This window comes from Lepisosteus oculatus, chromosome 1, assembly GCF_040954835.1.
Source record: "Lepisosteus oculatus isolate fLepOcu1 chromosome 1, fLepOcu1.hap2, whole genome shotgun sequence".
Classification (NCBI taxonomy): Eukaryota; Metazoa; Chordata; class Actinopteri; order Semionotiformes; family Lepisosteidae; genus Lepisosteus; species Lepisosteus oculatus.
In genome coordinates this window covers 72,859,577-72,881,282 of record NC_090696.1, presented here as the reverse complement: position 1 = coordinate 72,881,282, position 21,706 = coordinate 72,859,577, and positions in this window count along the sequence as shown.

Here is a 21,706-nt window from a genome sequence, read left to right as displayed (position 1 = left end):
TTAGCACTGGACAATTAAAAGCTATTTTTAATTTGCTATGCAGTGACACATGCATATAAATAAAGTATTTACAATTATTAATTGTAGGAATTGTGATTGTATCTGCATCTGTTGGTTCACAACAGACATTCTAAAGAAAAGATCTGAATATTGTGCAATCCCTACATTTATCCAGTATTATGTAGAAAACTGGCAATTAGTATACATTGTCTTTTGTGTAGGTGTTGAACATCTTGAGTTCCAGTGTTTCAATATTGTAGCAATATTTTTAAAGAAACAGGCAAAGTACAAAATGCAGCATTAGTAATAAATAAATAGAATAAAAATTGTTATGCAGCTATAGGAGATATGTACAGATCTTTCATTTACCACTTACAAATAATGGACAGGTTCTCTTTTCATTAGTCTCCTGTACACATACAGTACTTCTCCATATGCCTGTGAATTGTCTTTAGAGAACAACACAATGCTTGTAAACCCCCAAGGAACTATGTGAAATGGAATATTAACCTCATGTCCTTTTCTTTACCTTTCTTTCTTCTTGTAGTCTGCATGTCTTTCAGTCTTTCTGTACCATTTTCAGAATTTTACTTAATGTATATTTGTGCAAATGTATTGCTAACAATATGTCTCAAATAACTGCAAACTCTACAATGTTTTGGTGCTAAAATAAAACGTGCCGTATCCCGAATTGCTTCCTTTAAAGGATAGTTTTCATATACCTGTACAAGACAAAGTGGAACTGTAGTATTTCATTAATATTGCTCAACATAAGTTTTTTTTTCATTTATCTTATAAGAACTGAATCACACATTCTCACACGTTATATTAAGCTTCATGTACTTGCAAACTGTTTTGACATAATGCATTTTGTGCACCCTGTAGATTTTTTTGTGGGTTATTCTACTGCTTAATAAAATGTGTCATGATTGCCTTTTTTTCATTTTTTAAGTGTGCCTTAACTTAACTTTTTGTCTAGTTTAAAATACACACACACAATTGTTTTTTTTTTTCCCAATTGACCAAAGAAACGAACATTTCAGTGAATTTCACCAGAAATGGATTTCTATGGAGAGCAAAATGTCAGGTGAAAAAGTTTTTTAAACTCTTGCAATTTTAAGCTTTACCAATAGATGGTGCTCTAAATCATATGGAATAGTAAGTTTAACATTTAATTTCTTCCTGTTTAGAGTACTGTAATTCAGGAGCAGGTAGCTTCAATAATTGTTCTGACCCAAAGTTTACAATTAAAGTATGATTTTCTGTCTTTCAATTAAGGAAGGGACACATTAGTGTGGCAATGAATGCATTCTGTGTCCCAATTTATTTAAATATGTATATTTAAAATCATATTATACAGCTCTTCTTAGCATTAGACAAAGTGGTTTTCCTGCAACAGTACACAAATATATCATTTGTATTTATGGAGGCCAAAACAGGATGTTTGTATGTGACCTTATAGTAAAGAAGATCAGAAAAACGTTTTGATGTACATTTCTTGTGTTCTAAGCTAATTAGCTGAGCACTTGGAGAACAATTATAGATAGATAAGACTTATAAAATGTACTTTCTGGGTCTGAGGGAATTTAACTGTTTCAGTCTTGAATAGTGAGGATAACAAGGGGACCTCAAAGACACTGTGAGAATGAACAATGAAACGCATAGCAGATGCAAGAGGAAACTAAAAGGGAGCAAGTTAAAAACGGAGATAACTAGGCTTGTCTTTACCCGAAACACTGTGGAGTGTGGGTCAAGCTACCCAGCCATGTGGTTTAAGCCGATACACTGGTTTCTTTCAAGGCTGGAAGAGTTTTTCATATCAATTCGCTGCTAACCACGTAAATCTACACTACAAAGGCCTCTTTACAAAAAAGGAAAGAAGTACAATTAAACATTATCACAAAATATGGTTAAATCAAACTTAAAACGTTACAATATTAGACCAGACAACCTTACACTATTCAAATTGCATTAAACACCTTGACATTACATTAGTACTTTATTTTTACTCTTAATGTTTTTTGCAAAAAAGTAAAGAAATTATCTGGACATTTCATTTGAATATGATGTATTGTTTTATTTAGAACACAATTGCCAGGATCTTAAAAAATTCTCAGATTTAATCTCTAAAAAGCTAACTAGTTCTAATCTGCCTGTTTTATTGATTTAATCTTTATTTGATTCCTGATTCCTTTTTTCTATCTTGGTGATTTTTCTACATGGAAAATCATTTGGTCTGATATCTCTTGTTTTTGCTATAAAGTTACATGTAACACCTGGGCACAGCAATTTTACGATGTGAAATAATGTTAAAATATGTAGGGTCAAATATAAACAGTTTCAATCCCACAAACAAATAGACTTCACAAACCAACTATAAGAGTTGTGTGAATTACAATAGTTTAGTTTCTCTCAGTTGTCATAAAGAGCAAGAATGTAGCAAAAATTACAACAAATTTTATTTTTCTGTTTTGAAAAGTCACATTCCCCAGTTTAGCTATTTCTGTATAAATGAAGTGTTTGCTTCTTCTTTAATTCACACTCAGCAAGGACAAGAAGAAGAACAATGAAAGTCTCACTTATTTTCTGCCACCCTTTCCAGTTAATCCAAAGCAGATTTGTGTCTGTTCTTTTGAATGTGATGTAAGTCTCTTCAAGTCTGTTGACTAGAGTCACTATCGTGAATCTAGATGGCTGGAGTTTTCAAAAGTGATAAAGAAGAAGGGTGTTTCTGACTGTCACTGTCTTCTTGAATAAATGTCATGCTACATCGCCAAGTAATATTTTGAATTATTGCTTTTGTGAACAGACAGGCCTGTAAAAGCTGTAGCAACTCTTTATATACATCTATTACTGTAGTGAGACAAAATAGTCATCAGCCAAAGCCATCCCCCAACAAGCGTTTTCAAGGTGCTTTCTGTCAGATATATTCATACCTGTTTATCATACATCAATAAAAGGATACTTGTTATGAAAAAGCAATTGACATTATTTATTGCACTCCTTAAGAAGTAAAATAAAAACAAAGCAGTGCTCTGTCATCATTTGAGAAGTTGTAGATTCATCCTTTCCTTTCTGGTAAACTATAACTCACCGTTGAATTTAAGTTTTTTTTTTTAATAGTGTGGTCTAATATTTGAACCCCTTGCGTGGTGTTTCATACACATCCCATATATTTTTGTATAGATATATAGACTGCACTTTTCCAGATGAATGAAGTCTTACAAATGAGATAGATAGGCGCAGTTTAAAAACATTTGATACTGCACTACTGTGATATCATGCAGCTGCGGTGAGGTCAGCACAAGGAAGCAGACAACATACTGCTTTATTTGTTCGTCAGCACCCCGTTGGAGAGTAGTCCTTTTTGTTAATGCACTAGTTCTCTGTTTATGTGAGATTTCATCTGTGCTTGTATTTCTTGTTAGAAGATCTCAGGAGAGACTAGGGTGCCATTCATCTGTTATTCATGCGCTGTCAGGCAGAGATGCCCTCAGCCTTCAGGTTCTACTGTGGGTCTGGTTCCCGCTAACAAGATGTTATCAGAAGATAAAAGAATGTTTAAAGGCCTTGATGTGCAAAAAGGAAACCAGCAAGGCTCGCTAAAGCCAATTTTGCAAACCGTGCTCTATGAGGAGATTTAGATCTTTGGGAAATTTTTTGAGTGATAATTAGAATGACTCCAATTAATAATGCTCTGGACCCAGATTTATATACCTCAGTTAACTTTGGAACTGTGTTTCAAATGTATTATTAAAAAGAAACAAAATGCAGTATCTAGTAGAATGGACATCGTATGCCATCTTATACAACAGTTTAGCAAAGGCCAACCCAGGTGCAAGAAAATCTTGGGCCTGCTGGCTTTATACACTAGGTCAACCTTTATCATGAAGCAATTCTCAATTCAGTATTCAAATAGTAATAGGTTCAGTTAAGTTGGGATTGGACAGCTGTAGTCCTGGAAATACAATGTGCATTTTTCATTCCAAATGATCTCTCTATTACTTAGGTGTACAGCATACATGACTGCCGTACGTGTCCAAAATGACATTTTTTAAAATTTGTTTAGAAGCTGAAAGTGGCCTTCCATATACCTGTACAGCACATCCTGCTGGACTCTGGCTCTCTGGGAACAGAGTTGGCTGCCACTGTCACAGATATTGAAGACACCAGGCATTGCTTCCATCCTCATTATTTGGTAATGACAGTAGCATTACCACCTTGCAGACTGATCTCATGAGAACTCAGAGGTGAGGTAAGGAGGGGTCTGATCAGCACAGGGTTGAGATACATCTAAAGAAAACCATGTTGTTGCTATAAGTGATGTAATGGACAGTGGTATAGTAGGTACTGTACCAACCTAAGGATGAGACATTAAACTGTGATCACGATTTCTCAGACATGCAGTTGGTGTTAAACTACGAGGTCTGATCTGGGTTATTTTAATCCTACTTAATATCTCAGGTGTAAGAGGGATGTCTACAGGCATGAGTCAATGTACAGAAATAATATTATTAGAGGTAGACACAGTGATTTAGTGTGCAAAATCTGTAAGAGTGTCTGGACAATGTGCATCAGAGCAGGAGCTGGGCTTTTGATGAGAACATGGCACCTCTGTAAAGAGTAGGCGTCACAAGAACTCTATGACTTACAGTACAGTCTATTTTCATTTATACACTAAACCAGACATTTTAAATTAGTTATTTTATTTTCCTTCAAAATCTTGTCATCCTTCACACTGGGGACCACCTTCAGTTCATATGAGCAATAAAATTCAACAACCGGCATTTGGAGTTCTTAATATCAGAGGCAGGAAGAAGCTTACTGCAGAACGAGAACCTGACTAATGAGCAATAGGAAAAGCAAGGATGTCTAGAAAGCATAAGCACAGCTGAAGCCATTTCCTCTGAGAAATAAAACAAGTTCTAGGAAGATTTCTTACCTAAAATGGTCCAGCAAAAGATCACAAAAGGAAAGGCACCCAAAACATGGTTGTGGAAGAGATGAAAATGATTAGTTGTAGTTTTGCAGTTTACAAGGTAACTGGCATCACAGAAAAGTTAAAAGATGAATGCTAAGGTGAGAAATGTGGCACTATGGTACTATGGGGCATTTATTCAGAGACAATTTCAGATACTTTCTTCAAGTAATATCTGGACCCGCAGCAATTAAATGCAATAGAGGTCTCCTGAAACATGGTTTCTCCTATTATGAAATCTGCCATGGCCTTCGCCAACAGCAGATTCCAAAGAAACAGGCCACGGCACTCAGGTCAAGGGGTAGAGACATTGCACCAAGTACTGGGGTTGCTACAGGAGGCACAGGTCTGCAGAGGATGGGCCTGAGTCCAAGAGAATGAACTGACAGCTGCTAGATGACTATGTGACTTTTAGGCTACTTTAACCACAAGATGCCCCAAGAAAAGGTAGGAACTAGGTGACATCTGATTCAAACTGCATTTTTAGCGTTCCATGTTTGCTCCCGGAGTGCAAAAGCAGTGGGGTGCCAGCACAGAAAAAAAAAAGTAGACTTTCTAGAGATCACGACATCTTGGTTAAACTAATGGATGGCAGAAAAAGCCAGTAAATCCAGAAGTCAGCATCAGGCCCCCAGATTTACTCACAGAGGGGAATGAAAGAGCCCTAATCAATGATGCCAATGAGAGGAAAAAAACTGGCTTACTAATTATCAAATTTTATTAATTGAAGTGGTTCAGTCAAGAGGATTAAATGCTGACAGTCTATTTCTCTTGACAAACAGTGGATACTATAGGCATTTGCTTATTGATGTCCTGGGTTGCCCTGGAAACTGAAATTCCTGCCTTTGTGTCGATTTCTCAGTACCACGTCTCCATGTATCAGAATCTGTATGTTATTCTTGTTTTAAATCTTTATGGAAACAAGAACTCTAAAGAAGAAAACAGAATTTTCTTAAATACTGCATGTACAATCTCAAACCCAATTGCAGAAGATTTGAATTTAGTTATGACTATGGGATTAAGGCATGGGTTTTGTGAAAGGTGGCTAGGGATCTTTAACTTCTGCTAGGGGGATAGGACTGTGGTTTAATTTCTCATTTGAAACACAGCACAGTACACTCATCACCATGCTGGCATATTGGTTTGGAGTTCATGCATAATTTTAATGACAGAAAATTTACAACGGGAGAGGGGACAGACCAAATGAAACTGTGTTATATAAGACAAGCATTGTCATGAAAACCATATACTGTAAAAGAGAATAGTAGATCTTGCAGTCTATAGGGAACAACAAATTTTACTCTAGCTGCTGCCCCAAAACAGGAGCTCTAGCATCAGGCTGGGAGCAATGCAAGACCAGAAAATCAAACTAATCTCCTTTTCAAATAAACCATGAATGATTGTACTGAGCAAACAAAACAAAAAAAGTTATATTTGCATATAGAGCTGCGTGATGTCACTATCTGTCCCATGTTCTGACCTCATGTTTCAAGACTTAGCAGGATAAAAGGCAGCTAAAAGATTGACTCCTTAAAATGTCTATAACCCAACACATTTTCCTCATGAAATTAATAAGAAACAAAACTAAAGTCAGAGCAACCGTAGTTACTATAAATGATGTACTTTGTTCAAAAGCCTTTCTTAAATGTGTGATTCTGTGTTTATGTTTTTATGACATCTGTGAATGTATACATGCTAAGTGTGACATACCCATTGGTGGGGTGCTGCAGTAAGATTTTTACATAGGAGGGCCCCTGGAAAAAACAAACACAGCTACTGTAGGTACTGCAGCTTGCTAGCTAGCAGAGGTTGATGGCCCTGGGTTCAAATCCAGACATGGGCTGTTATCTGGATAGAGTTAGTATGTTCTACCCCTGTTCCTATGTGTTTTCCACAGGATTCTCTGGTTTCCTCCCAGTCCAAAACATAGTGGGTTAATTGGCTTCTGGGAAAATTGGCCTTAGGTATGAGTTCAGGTGGGTAGCTGCGTCAGCATGCGTAGGCTGCAAAGGAACAAGTAATAGGTTTTTTCCATGCTGAAAAAAAGAAGAAAGAGAACACGTTTCAGCCATGGAGCCTTCTTCAGGTGTCAAGGTATGAGTGTGTTTATCTACAGTACGTGTGCACTGTGATGGACTGTGCCCATTGCTTGATAGGATAGGCTTAGGCTCCTCTATGATCCTGAATTGGAAGAAGTGACTTGAAAATGGATGGATCGATGGTTGACGAATTTTACTGGATAGACATGACAAGTACAATCACTTATGCCAGTGGTTTTATGAAAAACAGCGCCGATCAACAAAGTGTCCACTGTGAAAGTGATCCCGATTTGGTAGAAATGGTTGGCAAATGGATGGATTTAAAACGCAATGTCCTGGGATGCTGTGAGCTCTCTTTGCAGTGTGTGACGTAACAGATTGGAACAGGTGGCTGACACACTGCTGTTTTCTCAGCAGGGTAGAACGAGTCAGTTCCATTGCATAATACCTTCGGCTCTGAAAATCTTTTTTTTTTTAATTTGACATTTTAAATACCATTTTAGACGACTGATCAATGGAATTGTGAGCTGTGGTGCTGCTGTGAAAGTTTAAAGAAATAGTGGGATATGTCTTCCCCCATTTCTAGTGCATACTGAAGCAGGATACTGTTCAATTTTGTATTATTTTCACCCTGTAAAACAAAATAAAAAATAAAAAGTAAATGTGTTCAAAAATGTCAGTTGTTTGCTTTGTTTAAAAAATTAAATTTGTTTCCCACATTCCCCATATCAAAATATTACAATATTACAAAAATGCAAGAGTATAGAAAAACTGACATACAACTTTAAGTATTTTGTTTGTTGAAGGAATTAATCACATTAGTTACAATGAGTGGGAGAAATTATATTTAATATAGTAATGATGCATTGACATTTCGCTTTGACCTTGAACTACAAAATTATATAACTGTGTTTTGTATACAGATTAGATATTCAGATCTATTTGTATATACTGTATTTATCATATTATGTGCATAATACAAGGTAGATGGAAGAAGTTTGTTTAATGAAGTATTCATCCCTCTAAATCAATGCTTTTTGCACCTACTCTGCAATTGTAGCTTTAAGGCTTTGCACAGTGTACGTCTGTATGGATTTGGGTATTTTTCCTATTCTTCCTTGCTCTGTTGAGTTGGATGGGGTCCATCAGTGAATTGCAATCTTCAAGTCCTTTCACAGATTCCCATGGGATTCAAGCCTGGGCTTTGACTGGGACACTCAAGGTTATTCACTTTCCCATTTTGAGGCCACTCCAGTGTCTTTTGCTGTACAGGTACACTTGGGATCATTGTCCTGTTGGGACATGAATCTCAACCTCAACCTTTCAGTCTACCTGAAGTAGTAAAGCAACTACCGTTTATACTGTACTAATCAAACAATGTTTATTCCATATACAGTAGCACTCTTTCAAAGAGGTTACCTCAGAAGTGTTTCTTTGTGTCATGTTCCACCTTGTACACAATAATTATGTAAAATAATCAGAGTCACAAATAAAATGGTGATAAGCTTAATAGTTGTACAAAGCAAATGTAGGTTACCACTACTTTAGAGATGCTACGTAGGTGGTTTTTCAAGCTAAAACAATTCTTAGATTCAAAAGCTATTGGGCGCAAAGCAACGAGCATGTGTTTGTTGCTCATTCTAAACTGCTTCCAGGCACTGTTCTAATTAGAATGAAAACACTGCCTGACCTTGTCTTGTGGGTGTTATAGCCGACGGGTCAGAATGCATGACACTAGCTGTATTGGGCTTAATTGGGCTCATAAAAAAAGGAACTGCTGGAACATTCAGAGATAAAACACTATCACTGTATAATCCATTAAGAAGATACTGTGTCATCTGTCATCAACCTTAAAGCAGTAATGGATAATGGGATGGAATTTCTTAGATTCAGTACTAATCTAATTCAGTGCAAAGGCTCGAATCTCTTATCAGGTCAAAAGCCACCTGGATGAAGCTGATGCACGGTGAGCTGTTTTTCTGGTTTACAATTGTTTAATAAGAGAAATAATATTACAGTTGTTCCAGCACCAAAAGGAAATCCTGAAGTCTTCGAACAAGAAAAGTCACTACGTAAAAGAAATCTGGAAAAAGCACGTATGTCAGCTCCGCTACCTCCCGGAAACTGTATCTGCTATTTTTGACAATGTTAAAAAGTCAGAAATTAAATCTCAAGATTCACTCCCTGAAGCCACTGTCTAAAGCTTTTCACACCAATGTCCACATTTGCTTTATTATATGGAAAGAACTAATAGTGAAATATGTATTTACTTAATTCAACACCAAATACTTTAGGTTTTTTTTTTATCAGGTGACTTCCAGAACTTGAGTAATCAAAAAAGGCATTTCATGCTCAACCTAAGAAAGAGACACTGAAGCTTTTTTGTTCGAATGATTAAAGATTGTTCTTATACAATGGGTTATGGCCTAGTACATGACAAAACCTTGATCTGCCTGCCTATCACAAATTACAGTACTTCATGGTGGGTTTCTGAAGCACAAGAGTCACCACCAAGTATCAGATTTGCAATTTTGTGATTTGTAGGCACAGTAAGTCAAAATCTTGATTTAACCACATTTTGTTGAGTTTTTGTTGATTGTAATCATACATCCAAGTCACAATCAAAATCTGCTCCTGGCTTCTATATATTCGATGTAGAAAAAAAAAACTGTATATTAGAAAATTTGAACCCTAAAACAAACATCAGAAAAAGTAGAGCTATCTGATGCTGATCAGTCCCTTACAGCACATACACTTTTTTTCATCTAAATACACCGCTGCTATGTGCCCCTTTGCATACTTCTTTTCTTGTCTCTCTTAACTCTTATAGCAGCCTCCCTGGCTCATTCTTCACAAGACAGGGGGTTTTAGCAGTCCTCTTCCTGCCATGTTATCAGCAAGGTCTGGTAATGCCAACCACTAAAATATTGAGCACAGTATGGTATCCCTTCATATTTATCCATCTCACTAGAACATAAGAAAAGTTACTAACCAGAAGAAGCCCTCCCGCCCATCTAGCCCTTTTGGGAGTTAGTAGTTAATTGATCCAAAGATATCATCCAGCTGTTTCTAGAAAAAAGCCAGAATACTAGCTTCAACACATGGCTGGATAGCTTGTTCCATACTCCCAAGTCTCACTATTACATCAGAATACGAAACAGATGCCATGCATGATATGTAGTTTAAAAAGTGTAGTTTATCCACTCACTGAAACACTCATTTCTTACCTATGCTCTGCTGCAGCATACATTTCCCACTTACGGGTGCCGGGAAAATAACAGGAGTTGCTGTTATACTAGAAGCTGAGAGAACCGACTAAACCGACTTCTACAGTACCTCCTGCAGTACTGAGCCAGTGCACCATCACTCGGGAAATCTTAGTCACAATGACATGACTGACCTGGCCTCAGACTCAAACGTCTGGAACACAGAGCCATACTCTGAGTACCTTTGTCTGTTGAGTCACATAGGACCCCCCACTTCATTTTTAAAGATTCAGATCTCTTCTTATAGCTGTGCCCTGAATTTCAAAGCCACCAGACAAACCTGGAATACAGTGCACAGAGAGCCCCATGCCCCATGCCCTGAATGTTTGTTTTTCCTCAAAAGAAGCACAAAAAGTGCTCATACATTGTAGGTTACTAATCTCATCTGGTTCTTTCGGAATTAAACTGCACCCCAAATCCTTGCTAATTCTGCAGTCCAATGTCATTGATCAGTGCAAATCTTCCTGTCCTTTGAAGCTCAGATTCAGAGTTCATTTTTCTATTCTCAGGTCTTTCAAATCCTGACAGGACATAAAGGGTCAATTAAAGTAGGGTACTGCTTTCAATTCCAGATGTCCAGGCTAGGATGTGATACAGTACGTTTTGACAAAATATTTTCAGTGGATCAGCTACAGTGTACAGTATAAGTTTGAGCAGCATTTAAACATAGCTGGCTTGTTTGATATTTTACTGAAAATGAAGTTAAAATTCTTAGTTGAGAATTTGTTTACAAAAACATTTCTAGAATAGCACAGATTTATCATTTCAACTCCTGAGTTGTCCATTTAAAGGTAATAATTAGTAAAACTATTTTATTACTGTACATGGGGTGTGATTAATTAGAGTATAGATTAATCATAATTTCAAATCCAAAATGGCTATAAGTTATAACCAGAATTAAAAATATTTTTAGGGGACCTCACGATTTACCAATATGTGACAGACTTTCCCATACATGGGAAATGGGAATTATATTTTAAGAATGTACAGTATATTTACATTAACAGAGACTGCTGTATAACATGGGGCCATAAAGTGCACGTAATAACTTTGTGTTTTTTCAACTTTAATTCTTTAATTCAAAATTTTTAGTCCTATAATTGGTATGAACAGAAAAGTTTAGATGACTAGGCAGACTCTGGGAAAAATGAATGGGAAGAACATGCTGTACTACAAAAACAATTAGTCATTTATTCCGCTGTTATTTGCGTAGTTCATCTAAACATGGTGGTCTTCTGAGTTAAAAAAAAATGGAAGTGTCAGTCGTCATCCCACCTCTAGAGGGCGCTCCTACCTTTTACATTGTGTTCCCAGTTTTATTTGTCCCAGCTGCGTCTTATCCCCTTTTCCCTATTTAAGCCCGGCGTCTCCGTACCTCTAGGATCACCCCTGCCTACCCCAGGAGTGGCCCTAAGGCATGGGGGCTTCATCACGGCGTCCTGACCTACTGAGTCCGGGCCTCAGAGCGCCTTGCCACATCAAGGTTTTAACTCTCCGTATTCCTAGTTCCCTGTTCCTTGTGTCCGTCTCGGATGGATCTCCCGGCACCTGGACCTTAGACTGCGCCCGATTTCTCCTATTGGACTTCCTTCTGGACTCGCTGGCCTGTGCTCCCCCCCCCCCATCCCGTCAACACCCCTTGCGTTTCTACCCGACCTGATCCTGCCGTGTCTTCCCTGAAGTCCTCCTCCAGTCCCTTCCGGAGTGTACCGTCTCGCATAGGGTCTTTAACGCCGCCTTTCACGGGAGTCCAGAACCGGCTACCGTGACAGGCAGCTTGAATTTTGAAACGATTTGCTTTCAATTGTAGTGTAGAAAAGGATCACATTTATTTAAAATGAACAGCTTCAACTGTAACACTTGAAGAATCTGTTGTTCTCTGCGTCAAAAGGGGAATACGAACCTGAGCCCCAGCACCGGGGGTTTTTCAACGGCGAGATTACGAGACGTTTCTCAACTGCAGCGAACATGTTGTTTCAGTCGTTAATAGCAAGTCATTATTCATCCACTAGAGGGGGGTGTTGCAATCTGGCTCATGTTCTTGTTGGCGAAGGCTACAGCAGAATTGAGACTTCGCATTATACCATGATTACAAACTTAAAAATGGAGCGGTGGGTTACTGCTAATGTTGACGTCAGGGGTGAATGTGAAACTTAAAGCAAGCTAATGAAAGGCGCCAAAATGCATGTATGTATACATAATGTCAATTTATATTGTGTGAGATAGTGTGATGCGTTGTTTTCTCAATGGGTTTTGGGTTGGGGAGGGGCACGTGTCAAAAAAAGGTTGAAAACCCCTGCTCTAGCAGATTATGTAGTAAATCTGTTACCCATTGTGTATTCTAGATATCATACACAAGGGATTTACAGACATTTTGGAAGGGAATAAATATAAAACCTGGTTGCAATTTTTTTTTCAGGTTGACAAGCAATAAAAATTTGATTTGTGTACCAGTAACATTGATCTTCTATGGTTTTGTTTAAATTATGTCTCAGACTGTAAATTGTGTCCTGCTCCAGACAGTTTTTTGTTGTCAACATAGTGTTTTTCATAACAACTTAATAAAAAGTAGATGCAATAATAATTATACAATGAGGAGTTTGCTCTCAAACAGTTGGTCAGCACTGCATACAGTATATAAACAAACTTCAGCCTGGCAAGTCTATGCATTATCCAAAATATCAATTCATTTCTAATCAGTACTTTGTTAACAAGCAGTTAAGCTTTGATTTTGAACAAAAGATATTTGTAGTGAATCTGAGATACCAGAAACAGGTGACATGTTTCTGGGTGGGTGATCTGAAACGCAAGCAGCTAGTTTTGATTTTAAAAGGGATACAATCCATACTAATGGCATCTCTATGTCTTTTCTAACTACTCTCCTTCTCAATAAACCACAAACAAGGCTGGTCCTACATTTATGAACTACTGTAATTGCTGCCATTTGGTAATGATCAAATACTGCTGTTTGGGCAAAATGTTCCTGCAAATAAGTTCATAATCCTAATGTCTTACTCAGGCTGAGGTTTTAAATGGTTCAAATCATGTTGACAAGACAGATTTAAAACTTACACTGGTCATAATAAGAAATCTCACTTTATCAATGCTTACGTACAGTACTAACCCAACGCAAATAGCTATTAAAATACTTAAAAAGTGTTTCAGAAGAGAGTTTCAGTGTAGAGAGAGCAGCATACTGTATATCTGTGAATATCTTTCTTAATATATAAGCTTTGAGATATATTCCAGAAGATATTTTTTTATTATTATTATTACTTCTCAATGACAAATGACAGGCCAAGAAAAAATGACAGAAAAGAATCAATCATGCAATATACAATAGGACAAGAAAGAAATTAATTTAATAAGAGGAAGTTTAAAAGAATAAGAATGCACACCATAATCTAAAAGCAAACACTATTTTTATTCAGAATGTAAAATGGAATAAAACAAGTCCATTTAATCTCAGACTCTTTGTTTTAGAAACAAGTTTCTCCAATTGGAAACAAATGAACCTAATGATTGACATTTTAATTCAGATCATTATTTTTTAGTGCCAGGTCACATGGCTTTTTAACAAAGTTGAAGACATTTAAATATAGCAAGCAAAGGTCAAGGCAGATGGTAATATATTGGGAAATGTAGTTTTGGATTCTATTATAATGTAGTTAAAATGTCATGTTTCATAGGTAAAGGTCAATATTAGCATGTTTTAAATGAGCAGTTCTGCTCTTCCAGTAAAGCAGCAAGATAGAATACGATAATGGAACTTTATTATTCCTTCACCTACAAGTCTCATTTACAATTATACCTTGTAAACAGGCGTGAAATATACACAGGAGATTAGAAATAGACAAAGAACATGTTTAATCCTTCACATTTAACTAAAAATAAAGTATCAATTAATGATATATTGAATATCCATTATGTTGATCACCTGTTTGCCACTCAAACTGCAGTAAATGAAGTTATACCAAATGGAAGTTTTTGTAACAAGTATTACAAAATGTGATTTATAAAATTCTGTCCAGCAGAAATAAATAATTGATGATAAATTGAAGATGATTCGTGACAGCTTGACATAGTGATGGATTATTCCTACATATAGTTCTTCACTCTTAAAAGCTTTTTCTAATGTTAACATGGCATCTCTTTTGTGCATTTTGTTCAAACAAATTCAGTCGTTCTTTTCTCTTATCTATGATCATTTCCAAACTCAATTTTGTAATTATTCAAAGCTAAGGCAGCATGTCTTGAGGTATTGAATTTACTTTTGATACTGTATAAGACCTGAACATACAATTCCATTAAAACCTAATTAAAACTACTGTGATGGAATTGCAAAAAATTATCCGCATCATAGTTAAAGTAAAACTTTTTTTTGAGGAAAAAGGATCAAACTGTTTGACTCCATCTCTTTTGAGTCTGCAGTAACTACAGGTGGCTCTTCCTAAGGGACAAGCAAAATATTTCTGAAGCCTTCCGATCACGGCTTAGCCTTTGGAACTCAACAGGTTTTCAAATGAGAACACCATCTGTGCTAAATTCCTCACAACAGCCATCATCTGCTCCCGAGCTGCTACTTCATTGAGCTTTTACAACTAGAAATGCTGATTAAAATTATTTATTAATCTAACTTCTTATAATGGCCCTTTCTATGTTGTAATTAACACAAATCCATCACATCATCCAATAGACCACACAGTACAAAAGGAGGACAGAAAGTCCTAATGTAAGTCTACTAGAACTCCAAAACCCAGTTTGTAAAATTGCAGGCCAAGTATTATAATAGTTCACAAAAATCCTTTATCTGGTAGCACTTTATCATACATTTGTCATTTTTAGTCAACATTAATTTTCATTTTTCTTACTTATTATGCATTATTAGTCACTGGTTGCAGCAGGGATACGGTACCTTCATACTACTGTGTATTTTGTTATGACTTAATATTTATGTCAATGTTCTCAGAGCATTGAACAAGAAAATGCATATTAGTTCATTTTCCCATAGTACAGCATTACAATATATTTTATTTGATTCCAGTTCAGCACACTTAAACTAATGAATAAGCAGTTTTTTTGTAAAATACACTTTCTCCTTTTCTGACAACCACATTAAGTTCAAGTTGTTAAATAATTGCAATTTTGTAAATAATGGTTTTATTGCCAATATTCAAATTATTTTTTTGGCTGAAAAAGTGTTGTAATGGGTAACAGTCACTCTGATAATACACATATGTTTTAATAAACCCCTAAAGATTATATAAAAATGACACTGTACATCACAGAATGCTGGTACAGTACATTACAGTACCCGCAGGGTTCTAGACCTCTTAAACAGTCTATTAAAAGTTCCTCAATGTGAATAATACTGGTACTAAAACGTTCTACAAATCCGGACTGCTAAAGTACTAATGTTCTTACCCATACCTTTTCCAAAACTGTGTTAGTGACACACATGTAAAAATGTAACATTTAATAAATTGCTGGTGTGTTATTATTTGCCAGTACAAAACAATAATAAATGGCAAGACTTAAGCAGATTCACATCAAGAGGGATAAAATAATAAAACTGTCACTTTTAACTGCCAGTAATTTCGATATTTAAATTAAGTTAATGACACAATCTTCCAAAACCATGTACAAGCAATACAACCTGGGAAGATAATTTTGTTCAAGATGTTTTGTTTTACTAATTTGATACAGTATACAAGTCAAAGCACGCAATGGCAAAACTGTTGATTATCAAGGGGATCCTTCTAAAACGTTCAGAGTACAGCACACTATAGGTGTAAAACAAGCATATTATATTTCTACCTTGATATTTGGCTCTTCACAGAATTTAGAGAGGATTTTAAGTGAACATGGAAATTATTTCTTAAAATACAGTAATTAAGTAACTGATTAACAGAAATGTGGATCACTTCTAACTTTAAACCCCCGAAATTGAAAGAATATACAGTATAAACATAAGAGCATAGTGTCATCCACCTAGAAAAAAGAATGATTCAGATAATCAAACCCTAACAGGCAATGACCTAGAAGATGTATCTGTTATACCTGGGCAACCTGCCACATTCAGAAGCCGTGGGAACATGATCAGGTCAGCTGTCTCTGCCACCTGCCCTCATTTCTTAGGTAAGTACCTTAGGAGCACCAGATGCTTTAGCACTGCCCTGCCCTCTTTCTGGCGCTCTGTTATTGGGTTATCACCCCGAGAGTCTAGGAATGGTCTTGAACAAACCGCATCGGTTTTATCCTGTAATCCTCACACCCACTCGTTTTTCACCCAGACCTAGTGAGTGGATTCCTCAGCCTGTCTCACAGCACGTGGTCAACACCGCACCATAACTTCTTGAGCAGTCTGTCAAATTAAACCTTGGACAAGTGCAGTTTCAGGACGCTCTTTCTCACAACACTGCAACCGATTCATTGATTGTGTAGGTATTGTTAATAAATCGTTTGATCTCATGGTTATATTCATCTGGAAGTCTGTAGAAACTGACATTATTACTTTACTGACTACTTTTACATTTTACATATTTTTGAAAGGAGGTTTTACACTATTTTGGCACGATCAGTTCCTTAACATCTGTTTAATAACGAAATGATGAAAATCTTATGATATGATAAAATATACATCTATGATCTTTATGTAACCTTAGAGAGCAAGAGTACTACTTCTACTTCTCCTGTAGTATGCAAAAAATGTTTGTATGAAAGGTATCTTATGTGGTGGCACAAACTGTGAAGTATTTTCATATAATGTTTTAATGCACGATACCAGTTCTGTAAGGCTTTAATTCTGGGACTGACAACTTTAAACTGCCCGTCTCTGGTGTTGGGCCTCTGCTTAGTCCAACCCAGTGTAGGCCTGTTCAAGACTTCCAGGCTAAAATCATTCACACCAAGTTAGGTTAGCCATTCTCAGTCCTGCATCCCCACAAATTGAATGACATTTATCAGACATTTTGGTCTGGAAGCACATTTATTAGACTTAATGCCATTTATGCCTACAAGGGAAAAAGTAAACAAAGCATAGTCTTTTTTGTGCTACTGCAATGTTAAAAGTGACCACCCTCTTCTAGTGAAAGGTGTACATTCTTATACTTCAAGGAACGATAAAAAACACACATCTTAACAGCAATGAAACACCACTGACAGCAGTACAGGATAATAACTCTCTTTACTGATCTGTAGACCAGCTTCTCAGCTTATGTGGATGATTTGTGAAGCTGTTTGTATTGCTGAAGACACCATAAAATATGCTGCTTAGGACTGGAAAATGATTAAGTAGTTTGTCACGTTGTAAACAGTCATGCATGACTTTCACTTCATAAAGATAGGAACAATCAATTTCCCACTGTCAGCTCTATTGAAAGTAAACTGAAGTAAAGTCAGTTTAATGCAAAGCTACTGTTTATATACCATATTTGCTCAACATCTGTAAGACATATAAATTAGTTGTTTTAATTTAAATATAATTAGCTGAATGCTACTATTCAAACTTAATATGTTACGTAACATGCCAGATGAGCATTAGTAGTGAGACAGCTTAATGAACTGTGAGCAAAATGTAATTTTTGGCTGAAAGAATATTATCAATTGGAATGTTAAGCACTGAACTTACATAATATGGGACTATATCCAAGCATAATGTTTGCATTAGCACTAAACAAAACAGAACAAAAATTACTATATATCAGAATCAGGAAGAGCTGTCAAAAATGTCACGTTTTGTGTTACCCAGAGGCATCATATCTGATCAGTAGCTTATGGTCAGTCTCAAAGGTGCATTTTCACTATGCACTTTTTCTTTTCTTCTAGGCACTTTTCTATCAAACCTAATGCTATAATTGTAAAGGATTTTCAACACTAAAATACACCAATATATTATGTAAAGAGTTTTGAAAAGGGCTGAATTGATTTGATATCCTTCAATATCAAGGCAAATAGTTGTAAATTTAGCCACATACTTGAATAATGAAATTATATACTGATTATTAAAATAAACTTATCTTTTGTGTTGGCATCCTTTTGATTAATTAATCATTCATAACTGACAGTAATGACTGATTGAGTGATATACTCAAGAGATTTTGGCTGCTGCAAAAGCTCTAAATCACCTCATTAGTGAGAGATGATTAGACACAGGTGATGAGGTGTTTTAACTTGTTGAATGTAAAGCCTGCTAAAAATCATTAACTAAAAACAGTAAACGGAATAAGTTTGCCCTATCAAGAGAACAACAACTTTGTGTCACAATCGTAATCCCTCCTCTTAAGGGCACTCTGGACCTTTCATACTTTAGTTGATTATATGCACCTGTCTCCTATTCAGCCCCTCCCTATTTAAGCCAGACACTCGCACTATTCCTGGCTCAGCATTGGGAGATGGACGCACAGAAGTCCGCCTACCAGGGGGTCCTGGAGAGACCCGACGGCACCGGCTTCACCACGGTGTCCAGCCCATCTGGGTCCAGGGCTCGGAGTGCCTGGCCTCGTTAACCCACTGGCACAAAGTGTAGCAATCTGTAGGTCAAGACCGTATGCAGACGGTATAATCCGGAAGTTAGTATACGGGGAGGAGACAACAAGAACTGGGCGGTTTGACAAACAGGGGCATGACGATGGTGTGCTCAGGGGGGCCAGTGGTATGTTGGAGGAATTAAGTCTTTTTTACACAAGATTTTGTGTAGGCTGCGTTTCTGGAAACGCAGAACGATGTACTGTAATAATTGTTGTGTACAACAGGCCAATTATTTGGGAGATCTACGTATTACTGTCTGGAAGAACCTAGCTGCAACAAAACCGCACATGTAGTGATTGATGGCAGCCTAACTGAGTAGCACAATGGTGAACAAGTCCTGGAATCTTCCTTGCTGCTCCTTCTGCAAACTCATCCTCGCATGTAAACAGTGAAAAACCACATAGTGTTCATGTAATAACAGCTCTCTTACCAGATGGAAATCTGTCATACAGTTAATGTCCTACTTGCAGCACTTGAGCCCCATTGAACATCTTCTGGATGAGCTGGGTTGGGGCTTCTCAACCAGCGAACATGCAAAGGCTTGTCCAAGTTCTATGAGAAGAACGGGAACAAATCCCAGCAGACAACATCCACAGTCATACAGTATGCGTGTTGCAAATGTACTGTACAGATTGAATTGATTCCAATTGACACATACCGTATACTAATAACCTGTGGCCCAGTGGAAACATTTCTCTGTTGATCAAAGCTGTTTCTCATAAAAGCATTAGTAAAGATAATTGTACTTGTCATGTCTTTTAAATAAATGTCCATAAACAATCGATCCATACATGATCTAACCACTTCTTCCAATTTGGGGTCATAGAGTAACCGTAACCTATCCCAGAAAGCAATGGGACGCAAGGCAGGGTACATCCTGGACAGGATGCCGGTCCAACACTGGTCAGATACAGACGCCAGCATAGACACACACTCAACACTCACACCAGAGCCAATTTCCCCAGGAGCCAATAAGCTACCTGTATGTTTTTGGAAACCAGACTGCCCAGAGGAAACCGATATGAACACAGGCAAAACATACAAACTTCATTCAGTCAGCAACCCAGGTCAGGAAACCAAACCCTGGAGGCAGCAATAGCAATGCCTTGTAATGCTGAATCATAAATTTTCTTTTAGTTACATTACGAACAAAAACATACATTTGTCTTTTATACACATTCTTTCAGGCAAAGAATTTGCTCCGTCTATGAAAGCTTTGAAGCTGAAATAGAACTTGATATTTGAATGCATAAAAATTTTCCAAAGAGGTGTAGAACAACATTTTCATACAAATGTAATAATCACCCTGGGAATAAGAAGGTCATGTTTAATACCAGTTGTTTCACCCAAGGTTTTATCCTAAAAAAACAAAAAAGCTTCCAGAACAGCATATTAATAAGTATCAACATTTATTGACGAGTCACACTAAAACAGAATGGGATGTATAATTTATCATCCTAACAACCAAAATTATATAATTAATTAAGTGGTACAGTATGTGCAAATATTCTGGGCAGCTACCACTAAGCTTTGGTAGTATATCTATTTATTTTGGCAGTTCAGTTCTCAAGATCTACAGAGTGCGTTTACAGCATGATTGTTACCGTTCATACTGGTTTTTCACTGTTGCATTCATGTGTATTCCCCTGTCAATCCTACCAATTGGCAGCAGGGCAATCCAGAGAATCCTAACAACAGTGCACCGATTTCAAAACCTGCCGTTACCTTCTTCTATCCTTTATCATAAAATCTCCTATTCCCAGTGAAGGTCATAGCAGCAGAGCCTATCCCAGAAACACACAGTAGTATGGGGGGTGGGACTACATCCTGAAAAAGAAGTTGGTGCATCTCAGGGTCACATATACACTGTAATTTTCACACATAAGCCACCAGAGTTTCCATTCTGTCTGTCTTGCTGAGGGTGGTATGTATGAGACATTTTTGACAAATCCTAGGAAACAAAAACGGTCATTGACAATTTAACACTACTGGTTCTCTTACCATGTCCTGTAGGTGAAAATAGTGTTCACTTTTAACTTAATACAGAAAGATAAAAAGGGGCTGTTTATTTTGTGGTCATTAACCTGTACTGTAGCTAAGAGAAGTTATGGGGAAAATAAAAAGACAGGACTTGTCTTATTCATATCAATAATTTTATAACACTGCTTGAGAGGGATCTTGATTTAATCTATTAGAGTGCTGTATCTGCAAGTTATGATTCTTAATGAATCCCATGAGATGAAAACAGCATGCTATAATGTTGAATGAGACATAGAATATCATTGACATCCTATTTTGTATGATGATACTGCTTAAAGCACTCATTTCTAAAAATAATTTAAATAAGCTTTTGTTTTTCAAATGTGCAGAGAATCTAATTTATGCAAACGTAACTGACTTTCAAAAAAATAATCAGGACTGAAGTCTTTTGAACATAAACATACCATAAAAGATAAATGATCTGGATAAACTGGAGCTGTGCTATTTAAATCAATATAGCAGCAGCCTGTCTGTGCAGTGATAAGAGAGTAACACAAGCCTTTCCATCTGAGCCCAGTGAAAATAACTCACAGGTTCGGGTGTAATCAAAAAATTATCTCTTGGCTTGTTTTTGCCCAGATGAGGCCTCAATCAATGCCCTTAAAGCTCAGAATTGTCTATCAAACTGAAATGGCTGTCTAAGCTGGTCTGCAACCTTTAATCAAATATTGACATAAGATATTTTCAAGCCGATAAGGGTAGATTTAAGGCACAGAAATGGCATTATTTCATGAGAGCTATGACCCAGTTATTAAAAGAATATGAAATCCATGATGTGAGATATACGATACAATCTCAAGTCATAAAACAATGTGTCATTTTGTGTTCATTTTTTTCTTCAAAATGTTACCTTT